This window comes from Nesoenas mayeri (assembly GCF_963082525.1).
Source record: "Nesoenas mayeri genome assembly, chromosome: 7".
Classification (NCBI taxonomy): domain Eukaryota; kingdom Metazoa; phylum Chordata; class Aves; order Columbiformes; family Columbidae; genus Nesoenas; species Nesoenas mayeri.
The window spans coordinates 36,007,291-36,019,485 of NC_137551.1; positions in this window are offsets into that span (position 1 = coordinate 36,007,291).

The window sequence follows — 12,195 nt, forward strand, 5'->3', positions numbered from 1 at the left end:
AAAGTGATGGACTTCGCCCAAAGCTGCAGAACTGGGCCCTGTGCCCAGGGGAAAAAAAAGTTTAAAACCCTCTTTTTCTGAAGTGTTATTAATAGTTTTCTTTTTCCTAAAGATGTGTTACTTAAAGAGGAGCCTAAAGCTAAGTTTAAAAGTATTATTTCCAAAGCAAATGAGGCAAAAATAATAGACCTCCTTCCCACCATGAAAGTGCAGCCAATAATCCAAATGTACAAATTTCAGGAGGTTTCAATACAAATCCTTATAGCACTAGATTGTAGCTCTGCATAGTAATGTTATTAACATTTACCATGCATCCAATTCAGGCTGCAGCTAAAAAAGATCTAAATACCAGTAAAATTTGCAAAACCATGACAATCCTACATGTCATGCTTCCTCAGACGCTACCACCGTATCTTTATTTTTGTAAACATTATTTAGTTCGTTCTAAATACATTTGGTGGATGGCTTCATAACTGTCACATGAACAGGTGATGCTCCCATGACTCATGAAGAATTATTTTCCTTGGTGCAATTTTCAATGAGTTCTCTCTTAACACAGCGAAAACACTATGAAATAACACAGTTTTAAGTATTTTCTTGTTAAGATGTAGGCTATCAAGAGCAATAATTAATCAGTTACCATTTCTGTTGCTGTGATTCTTTTAGTAATAATCAATTAGGAAACCACTAAGTGTATCATCTCATAAACTCTTGAAATTCTTTTCAGATAAAAAATATTGGTTTTGAATGTTTCACATTTATACTTTGATTGGCAAGAGACTTATGACCAATTCTGACCTTAATTCTGCACACATTTTTCTCCAGAAAGTGACTTAAAGTCCATAAGACAACAGCACATTAACATCAGAAATGAAAGTTATGGAACAGCCTAACCACAATAAGATATATACACAAATTTAGTTACAGAATTTAAGTAAATTTTTACAACGCTACATTTAAAATTAGCCCTTAGCCAGATTAAGTAGTCTACCTCATCTTAACCGTTTTACTTCTTAGGCTTAACATGAATTTCTCAGGTTCAACAGGTGAAAACACCCAGTTAATACTTGTTTCTTAAGATATTCAAGTTATTTTGATGGCTTGATTGTATTTTGAAAGGATATTAGGAAGTTGATTATTGGTGAGTTTAAGAAGATAAAATGCTCTATATCAGACTTATATGTTTTAGTAAGACCACTTTTACTTTAGTAAATTGCAACAGAATGATTGTTAAAATCCACAGCTGTTAACTTACATGTGGTGCTGCTGCCAAAGTCAATGGGAGGTTTGTATGTTGATAAACCTAGCCCCAGAAAAAAATCAAATTTTAAATTAATTATTCAAGTAGAATAAGATATTTTCCCAGGGAAAAAAAAAATAATATATATATATATTAAAAAAAAATAAGTACATTTAGGACAGCTAGTAAATGATGGAGAAGAATACAGCATTGGACTTGTCTCATTATGCTTGTGTATCACAGTCAGTCCTCGGTTGATTTATGTGTTACCATGAGCAATAAATCTCTCCCCTTGTATGCATTTAAAAATTTGTCTTTCCTTCATGGTGCCTTTCTTCTAGAATTAATCTTATAACAGAGAATAAATACAATTTCCCCCTACTTACATCAGCTCTCTGACACATTGTCATATTTCTACCATCTGAAGCAAGCGAGAGTTGTAAATGCTGGTGCTTGGCAAACCGACTCAGTGTACAAAATAAAAGTAATAACCTAACATTTCCTGATGAAATTTTATAAGATATTAGAAATATGATACTGTGGCTCGTTAAGTGCTAGATATTCAGCTGAATTCTTATAGGCAACTGGCAAAATTTCCTAAAATGTGTGTCTCAGTGATGAATGTAGATATGAGTAACTGTATCTGCTGAGTATTATATGTACTATACAACACTTTCACTCGAGTGAGTTAGAATAATGATGGTAAACGTAATGCACAACATTTATTAGCTCTGACCATGAAGCAGAACTGTTCTCTTGTCTAACACAAATGCGCGTGTATGCCTAGGGTGGGGGGAGTGGATTTTTCCATTAGTTCTTTAAATATTTTTGAAAAATTTTGTAAAGTATGGCTACAATGTGTGCCCAAAGTACAGAACTGCATGTGCAAAAATTGTGCAGCTTCTTTGGCAATATGCAGTATTCAGTTTGTTGGTATCTGCAATCCATATGCAATATCTATTTCCCACATGCATGTTCAATTAACATTTTCTTCATATCTCGTAAATTTAGCAAGCAGAACGTTGGCAGACAATTAAGAGGATTTAGTCCACTGTCATTTTGCTGATTCCAAGATTTTCCTCTGCTCATTTTACAGTTGTTTATATAATCTCAGAGCCCTAACTGTGAACTAGGATCCCATTTTACGTTATGTTTTTGACCCAGTCTGAATGTGAAGATTTGAATAATTGTGCTTGGCCAAAACAATGAGAGACTGATAAGAGTTTATTGAGTAAATAACAAGTACCAGGTCCTCTCCTAATAGAAATCAATATAACAGTTGTTTGTCTCACCTGATGATCAGGTCCCATTAGATGGCTATATCCAGGTTTTATTGATCTGTCTTCTAAATGTGTAGGGCCCTATTTTCATGGTATTTAAAAATGGAAAGGTGTAAAAAAGATTTAGTGAGCTCCTACATGCCCACTTGCAATGTCAGGCAACCACATGATTCTTCTCTAAATAAGCCCTATCCCTGTTTTCACTCTTTGAGTAAAAGACCCCACCGACCTGGTTTTGGTGGCTCTTAATCAGACTTTTTCTAGCTATTATTTCTGAAAAAAAATCCAAATCTAGATGTTAAGAAAGTTCCTGACATATCCTTATGAAGCCTGACGACTGCTACAGCAGTAGCCATGTGTATCACAGCATGACAGACCAGCTGAGGTCGAAAGGAACCTCTGGAGATCAACTTATCCAGCTCCCCAGAGGCACATCACAGCCTGTTGTTGTTATTTAACATCTCAGTATTGCCAGTACATCATTTGTTCTGCGATGGTGCTGGGAAATGATCCTAGGTCATGAATAAATTCTTCCTAGAAATAATTATTAAAAAAAACCAAAACACTTTTGGGAAGACATCTTAGACTTCACTTCAAAAGCAGCTGCATCAGAACAATTTTAGAGGTTAAAACATTAGAGCAGAAATAATTGTGAATGGGAAGCTGGGGGTCAGAAAGGTTGGGAACTATAAACTGGCTTTGCTGCCATTGCAATATGTGTCACCCTAGCTGAACTGGCCTTTTCCTAGTGACCTATTTCCACGCAGAGACCTCTCAGATTTCCACTTACCCCCAAAAGAAAGGTAATATTTCCATCAAAGGCCAGCAGCTGCCATAGAGCTGAGGCTGCAAGAGCAGCAGAGACTGCACAGGAGGATCCTGGTTGGGTTGGGAAGACACTAATGGTTTTCAGCTGGGCTATATGGAAACTACTCACATGATTTGAATGATCAGAAATCACCTACACCTGGCTGAGCTTTACTTTAGGAGACAGTTTAACTCTTAAAGCCCAGGAGGTTTAAACACCTTGTGGAAAGTAATTTCTTTCTGGACTTACATGGTTAAGGTTTCATAGGTCCTTACCCCTCTTAATGCTAAATGAAGAAGGCTCTGAATATTTTGTCCTATATATTTTTGTCTGTGCAGTGAATACCTTTGAAACAACCCTTTGGAAATGGCTTGCTTTTCATTACTGTTAGAGCTGTCTTCTTCCCACACTAAATGTCTTTGTAATTAACTGAAGCCTAAAAGCAGAACCAGAGATTACACACCTATGTCAGCTCATTTTTACTTGAATCTAAAAGTCACTAAATATTTCAGCACATCACAGAACAGAAAGCTCAGTTAGATCCTGATCCTATGGTCACTATGTGTTTGCTTCAGCAGGTAGCCCTGAATAATTAGGGCTAAACACAGATTTATGTGTTTGCAGATTCAGAGATTACACCTTTGTAACCTATTGAAGCCTGGATAAGTGAAGACAACATTTCAGCCTTAAATCCTTTTATTTTTTTAATTTGATTTTTTTGTGTGTGCTTTCAGCATTTAATGTGTCAAAAGTCTTTGATGGGTGAAGTTTCTTTATGAAAATCATCCTGCTCAAAAAGGCAGCTGTCCCTGTTGGGGTATAAAAGTTTACATGGAGAAAAAAGCTGCTGCAATCTCTGTAAAATGTCTATTACTTACCTATAGTCCTGGCGTGTACCATGTAAATATGTATTTAGGATTGTTGGTTTTTAAGCAAATACTGCTGATCTAATGAACAAGAGAGGTTGCTATAGTTTATCATACATGTCTATATTTATAAGAAAGATGGTTAGCCCTATAGACTGTAAGTGCACTTCAGAAATACGTGTATTGAGAAGCAAATGCATCAGGTGTATGACAGCATGTGTGTGGTAATTCTGTAGTAAAATATTATATTTTTTTGTTGAAGAAATACTATTGCACATGGTTTCAATGTTCCCAAAGGCATGAGTCCACATAGTTGATTAATAATCTACAAAGAGATATTAGGAAAACGATCTCCATTTGCAGTTATTACTGAATACTAGGAAACTGGTTTCCAATCACTGTAGTTATACATTAGTACTTGAAGTAAACCTTTATTAAAAATCATACAAATAGCAAAAAAATTAAAGTCTCCATCCTCCTGGGACTTGGATCCAGCAAGAGGTCCTAAGGAAAAAAAATAGCCCTGTTAGATATCAAAGTGTTTTTACATTACCTTGCGACCACAAAATACTTATGCAAAGACAGGTAATTTCTACTCCTCTTGCTTTGCTAATGCAATCAATTAGCAACAGAGGGGGTAATAGATAAATAATTAAATAAATAATCAAATTACTTTTGTTAGGAAAAAAAGTCAGTAAAATACTCTGTGTCCTTACGGTCACACAACAAACATGTGACAAGGCTGGGGTCAAGTTCTCTATGCTCTGGCATCCAGCTCAGCCTCTTTCAAGTAAAATAAGGTTACCTGCATCGGCCAGAGTAAAGAGTGGATCTTTTTATAACAGAAACAATAGGGCTTCCCAGATAAGACATTTGAAAAATTATCACAGATTGCCTTGGAAAATAGAAATATATAACTAAAAGGTGCCTTGATTTACCTTTATTTATACACAGGGCATTTTTCTAAACCTTAGATTTTTTTCACAGTGTTTTTATTTTCTTAAGATCATTTTAGGGTGAAAAATCCCACATATTTGGCAATCACTGTTCATGTCCTCCTGAATTCTTGCAGGAATGTAATGTATTACCAGCCTTTACAGATGCATTTAGATATAAACATCTTCCCCTAGATTAGATTATTAGATGATTATTTCCTTTGAAAAAACAAAATGTAAGGGGCTGGTTTTACAAATCCTTGCTTGGATGAGTAGGGACCATTCATATAATGAGAGGTATAAAAGGTCCACCCTGTGTATTTAAACCTTGTTCTATTTTGCAAACAACAAAAAGAGATGGTTTCTTATTTCAAAGAGCACCCAGCCAGTCTGAAGAAAGATAGTTTCAAAATACTGTAACAATAATAGCTGCTACAGATATGGCATGTTTTAATTATATTATTATAAATATACCATTATAATTTATTGCATTTTACTTTTTTGTATAGCAGTGGGATATATTATAATTGCAGGGGCTATTTATTTAGGAAAAAATGGCAATATAAATAGAACCTCTCTAAACTGCATGGATAGAGAGATGCACAGACCAATCTGTAATTACAACTTGCTCTAGAGTGCCCATGAGTTAACATGGACTTCAGGGGCCCTGGTCAGCTAAACTGCAATAGTCTCCCAATAGGTATTTCATAGATACAGATTCATTCATATAAAAGCAGAGACATATTTTTTTTTTCCTATATTAGTACCTACAGTTTAAAGGAATACAATAGAATAAATTTTAATCCTGACTTCAAATTTTTGAATAACAAGGCCTGTGCTGTGTATTCTGTTTACAATGGCTTGCGCTTTGTGAATACATATCAAACATTGTAATATATTTTTATTACATAGAGTTAATGGTTAATACAGTGACATATACAAATAAATATATACTATATATGTATATTGTGATTTTGTTAAATTTACTGTTAATGAAATGTGATTATGATAAATGACTTGGTGTGAGATATTTTTTAATATAAAAGTTAATGTTTTAAAAAGTCTGTTTCACTTCATTGTTGCGAAAGTCAAGCCTGTAATGTCATTGCAATGATGTGACCTGATCAATCCTGCTCGCTTGTGGAAAACAACTACAAAGTCAATTGCAATAGAATATTACTACATTGCAATATGAGCAACACAAGTGAAATAATTAGTATCATAAAATCTAGAAAGTTCTAAGCTAGAAGGGACCCACAAGGATCATGGAGTCCAGCTCCTGTCCCTGCACAGGACACCCCACAGTTCACACCATGTGTCTGAGGACGTTGTCCAGTCTCTTCTTGAACACTGTCAGGTTGGGGCTGTGACACCTCCATGGGGAGCCTGTTCAGTGTCCAGCACCTCTGGGTGAAGAACCTTTTCCTCATGTCCAACTTGACTCTCCCCTGGCACATGTTCCTTGGGTTCTGTCGTTGGTCACTAAAGAGAAGAGCTCAGCCCTGCCCCTCCTGCTGAGGAACTTGCAGCCCCATGAGCTCTGCCCTCAGTCTCCTCTGCTCCAAGCTGAACAAACCCAGTGACTTCAGCTGCTCCCCATGCAGCTTCCTCTCCAAATCCTTCATCAACTTTATGGCCCTGCTCTGGACCCTACTGAAGAACCTTAGAATCACAGAATCGTCTCGCCTGGAAAAGACCCTAAAGATCATTGAGTCCAACCATTAACCTAACTCTGGCAATGAACCATTTCCCTAGGAACCTCATCTACACATCTTTTAAACCCCTCCAGGGATGGTGACTCCACCGCTGCCCTGGGCAACCTGTTCCAATGCCCAACAGCCCTTTCTGGGAATAAATTTTTCCCAATATCCAATCTAAACCTCCCCTGGCACAATTTGAGGCCATCTCCTCTCATCCTGTCACTTGCTGCTTGGGAGAAGACACCAACCCCCTCCATGCTCCAACCTCTTTTCAGGCAGGTGCAGGAAGTGAGGAGGTCTCCTCTCAGCCTCTTCTTCTCCAGGTTGAATCCCTCAGGGGTCTTAGCCGCTCCTCACAAGAGGAGCATACGTCTAGTGTTAACACGTATGTCTGGTCTTAATACACACAGTCCTACTTAAATTTAGCTGTTCCTTGACACCCTGAGTAGGTTTCACACTTGGTGCAAAACCAAGTTTGGGCAGGGGAGCTGGTAGTGCAGGGGTCCCTCTTCCTGCTCCTTGAGCATCCTTGCCCACCCAAAGAGCCACCCACCGAAAGGTCTCTGGAGGTTCCAGACTCATCCTGACCACCACTCACAAGGCATACCCTGCAGAGGGAATAGCTGGTAGTCCCCACAGAGCAGAATCCTTTTATTATCTACGTAAGGTCCAAATTCTTGTGTTCTTCTGCTGACTCACAGGGTTTTGTCATTAACTGTGCTTTAATAACAACATCATAACTTCAATTCTCAGCTGTAGGTAGACACTCATCGAAATCAGCAGTGATATTGCCGATCTCCTCCCTGCGATCTCTAGACACAGATTCGAGTTGAAGATTAAATTCCACTCCAGTGCACAAATTAGGCCTCTTAAGGGCTCTTTTGCTTCCCTTACAGACGTTAAATCTCTGCTGTAGAAAAGCAGAGGAGACCCCAGAAGAGCTCAGATTTCTCAGACATGGAATAAATTCTGATGAAACCAACATGATTAACTAGTGCTATGTCTTTGGTTCTCCTTTCCCCCCTTTATTTTAAACAGCTCAGCAAATAAGCTTCTGTTTTGCATCTTTCTCCGTGTGTGCCATCCCTTCTTGATACACACACACATAGATGGTCTCCACAGATTAACACCACGAAAGCCTGGCAGGGCTGGATGGGGTAAATAATTTATTCATGTTCAGCTCACAACCACTTTAAATTTTTACTGAGAAATGCATAAATCAGGCTCCAAATGCAAAGCTTCCACTGTTTTCTTTGGGAGAAGAAGCTGGAGACACGTTGGCTCTGCAAACTCTCAATGTCACAATGTCCTTTCACACGGGGAAGACATTTCCCAGCATCATGGATCCCTCCTGAGCTCCAGACTCAAACAAACACCCCAAAGAAACCTGCTGAGACAATGGGAGAAATTCTGGGAGGCTGTTCCCTCTGAATCTGTGGGAGGTTTTATTTTGCTCTGGTCTCCACTACAACCGCTGCTTTTTATCCCTTAGGAAGGACCTAAATATTGCCTTTCACATGACAAAGTCTGATGCAAAGGAATATTAATTCCTGGAAAGTTTTGCCTGGAGATTTAGCAGAGACAGAATAATTATCCTGGAAAATGAATCTTGTTTCAAAGGACTCACCATCCACATGGTTTTAAGACTCTGTTCTTTTGCCAGTATCATGCCAGGACCCAGTTAAAAGCTTCATGCCAACTTCTGCTACCCAGACTTTTAAAGGAAACAAGCTGTAATGGCAGCAATATAGTGGGTATGAGTCCAGCATGGCAAGACACATCAAAAAATAACACTACTCAGTTATTCATTTGTATTTAGTGGTGTATATAATGTAGAAAAGGAGCCTAAATTGATGTTATATCCCTGTATGTGACTGTACAGTCTGTTTTCCAATGGGCATGTGCAGATGTGCCATGCAAACAATGCAGAAATACCCATATCTGTGCCATTAACTCGAATTATTTGTGTTATTATCTCTCCCAGAGTATTGCCAATGTACTGAACAGAAAGACTCTAATGAAAGATAAAATTAAAGAAAGCAAACCAGTTATCTGGCAGTAAACAAACAGCTATTCATATTTAGTGTTGTGTCAACAGAAAGAAAAGGCATTCAAGAGGAATGTTTGGGGTTTTGTTTGGTTATTTGTTTTGGTTTGTTTGTTTGTTTTTCAAATTAAACTCTACAAATTCAGATATTTCAGCACAGCATTTTCCAGGTAATTACTTTATTAATCTTTAAGCCTCATAATTGAATGTGTGTATATCAAACCATTATATTTGATAATTAGGATCAATTAACTTTGGCCATTCTGAACACGCACAGAGGCTGCAGCTGAAGGAAAAACGAGGAGAAAACACTGCATATCATTCCAAGTTTAAGCAACCTAAATAGTACAGTTTTCCAGCTGAGGTTGGAGATAGCTAATGCTATTTGCTTTTGGGTTTTTGTGAGGAGTTTCATCACTTTAAATTGCAAATATTTCTTTTCAGATTTCCTTTTCTTTTCATCACCTCCTGAAAGCGCTTTAGAGAACCTCTTTCCAAGATGACAAGTTATGTTCTGACATCTTTCCTCATAGTTTTGTCATTACATCCAACTTAATATTTAAAAACTAATTCTGCACCTTTGCTGTCCAGGTATCACATTTAATTACCATTATACTAACAGCAGCTACATCGCATTTTCCTACATCTGCATATATGTCACTTTTGATTTCATTTGTACTGTAAGCTTCTTAAACTGTAAAATAAATAATCATGTACTATTTCTACACAGCAGTAATTCCTGTTGCTATGTATAAATAGGCAAACTTTCATGGCATATGGGAAGAGATAATGTTGGCTTGATTTGTTCTGTTCTACCCATTTCTGAGGTTGTGTGCTTGAATTTAATACTCTCAAAAATCTTAAATTTACCTTTTGATCAAACTGACCATCACAGGATTTCACTAACATCTTGGGATAAAACCCTCATTCTGCTCGTGTTTGAGAAGACCCACGGGAACAAGATCCAGCTAAAAAAATGTTTGTACTATTATCTCATAATTCCTTCTTCTTTCTATTGTAAATCCTCCACTCCTGGTAGGCAAACTGTCAAAATCAAACTGTTTCATTTAAAAGCAAGTTTCTCTGGAATCCACACAACTTCACACCATCCATAAAGAAGGTTAATGATATGAACAGCCAGCCCAACAAAACGATAGCATCTGAACTTGCTCTAGTCCAATTAGTTATCGTCTTTTAGACAAAGTATGCTTCAAATATTGGATTTCAGAAATGGAACCTGCATTTTCGCCCTCCAGGCATGTCAGTCACCCTCAATGTTTCCACACTTGCCCCAGGGGCTGATAAGAAAGATGGGGACAGGCTTTTCAACAGGGACTGTTGCGGTAGGACAAGGGGTGATGGTTTTAAGCTTAAAGGCGGGGAGATTCAGGCTGGATATGAGGAAGGAATGTTTTACACTGAGGGTGGTGAGAGCCTGGCCCAGGTTGGCCAGAGAGGTGGTGGATGAACCATCCCTGGAGACATCCCAGGCCAGGCTGGACGGGGCTCTGAGCAACCTGAGCTGGTGAAGATGTCCCTGCTCATGGCAGGGGTGGCACTGGATGAGCTGGAAGGTCCCTTCCAACCCGAACTGTTCTGTGATTCCGATTCCATCATCACCTGCATCACTGAGTCCTCAAGCCACCACTCTGAAGGTGTCATTGTTCAGATGGATGTGGAAAAGGACAAAATATGTCAAATGAATTTTCATTTTCTTATTCGGTGTAAGAGTTGCCAACAACCATAAACATTTCGGATACCTTCGGGAAGACCAGTGCCTTGATAATTTAGGAAGCCAGTTTTCCTTCTACCTTTAGGGAATTTAATACTTCTCAATAGATTAATGTAATCTGGTCTACTAAGCATGCACTTGCATGAGAGCCTTCACTGCTATTTAGAAGAGTCTATTAGTACATTGTAGGCTTGTTTTCAGCAGCGAGTTTTGCTTCTCTGGCTATGCTTCTCTGCCAGGGAGATTTTCATGCCAGCTGATATGGTGATATGTCTTGGCTAGTGCCTAGGACAGCTTTGCAATCAATGGAGACAGGCATTTCCAGAGGATTAATCAAAACCCCCATACTGGACACAGTAAGATTCTGAAGTAAGGTGACATGGCCTGATGTTAAAATGTATACTCTTTCTTTCCATAAGTTTGCTGAAAATTTTTTGTATGAAATTTGTTTATTTTGGGGATTTTTTAGTTCTTTCGTAACTGTGTTATGGTTTAAGGTGCTAAAATTCTTCTAGGTCCATAGGAAAGTATCCAAAATAAAATGTTAGAGCAAATGATAGCAGAATGTTCCTGAGATAGCCTGAAGGGACCTGACTCACAGGATATTGTAGAGACTTTCCACTGAGTCCAGGGGACCATGGAATGAAGTCCCAGATCTGAAAGAGTTTGACTATGAAATTCCCTATTTGCAATTAAGAAAGTGTAAACAATAGATTTACAATCACAGCTAATCTGTCATATGTACACCAACAGAATGACTTCCAGCTGCAATGCTTTGAACTGGAAAATGAGAAAATCATCGTTAAGGAAAAGATTACAGTGAATCAGGTGTTTGGGGCTCCCTGTCTTCAGGTAGGCTCAGGTATAACTAATCCAGCTCCAGCACAGGTTAGTCTCATCCGGTTTTTAAAACTCCCAGTGGTGGTTGTTCCACAAATCCTCTATCTTCTCCAGATTATTTCAAAGTTTCACTGTTCCTACAATTGGTTTATCCTCTCTAATATCTAACATTGCTGTAAACCTTGATGTTAACTGTAAAGCTCTTAATCTTCCTTATGCAGGTACAGTTACGGGAGAAAACACTTTCATAAGCGAGAATTTGAAGAGCTAAAGCTCCACTTACCAAACAAAAGCAAAACCCACAAATATAAAGGAAACTTTCAGAAAAAAAATGCATAAAGTTTCCAGCCTTTTTCTCCTCCAAAACCCCTTTGAAATAGATAAACAGTTGCACAATAAGACTCTCCATGCAGATGGATGGGCTGCTGGCATAGTTCAGCTGCATTATTTCCAAGCTGCTAATGAGTCAACAGTAACGGTGTCAGATGATATTTTTGAGAAGACTTCAGGACATTAAGAAATATGATAAGAAACAAACCCAAATCCCCACATTTTCAAGATTTTGGTTATAAAAATCTTATCTTTTGCCCACTCAGTGTCCTACAGATGAAAATTTTTGATGGTATTTTCTATATATACATAACTATACATAACCTGCAAGATTTATTTACCAAGGCTGGCAGGTTGGTGCTTTTTTAACAAATGTCCTTTTCATTTCTGAAAATGTCATTCAAGAGCTCCCTTGTT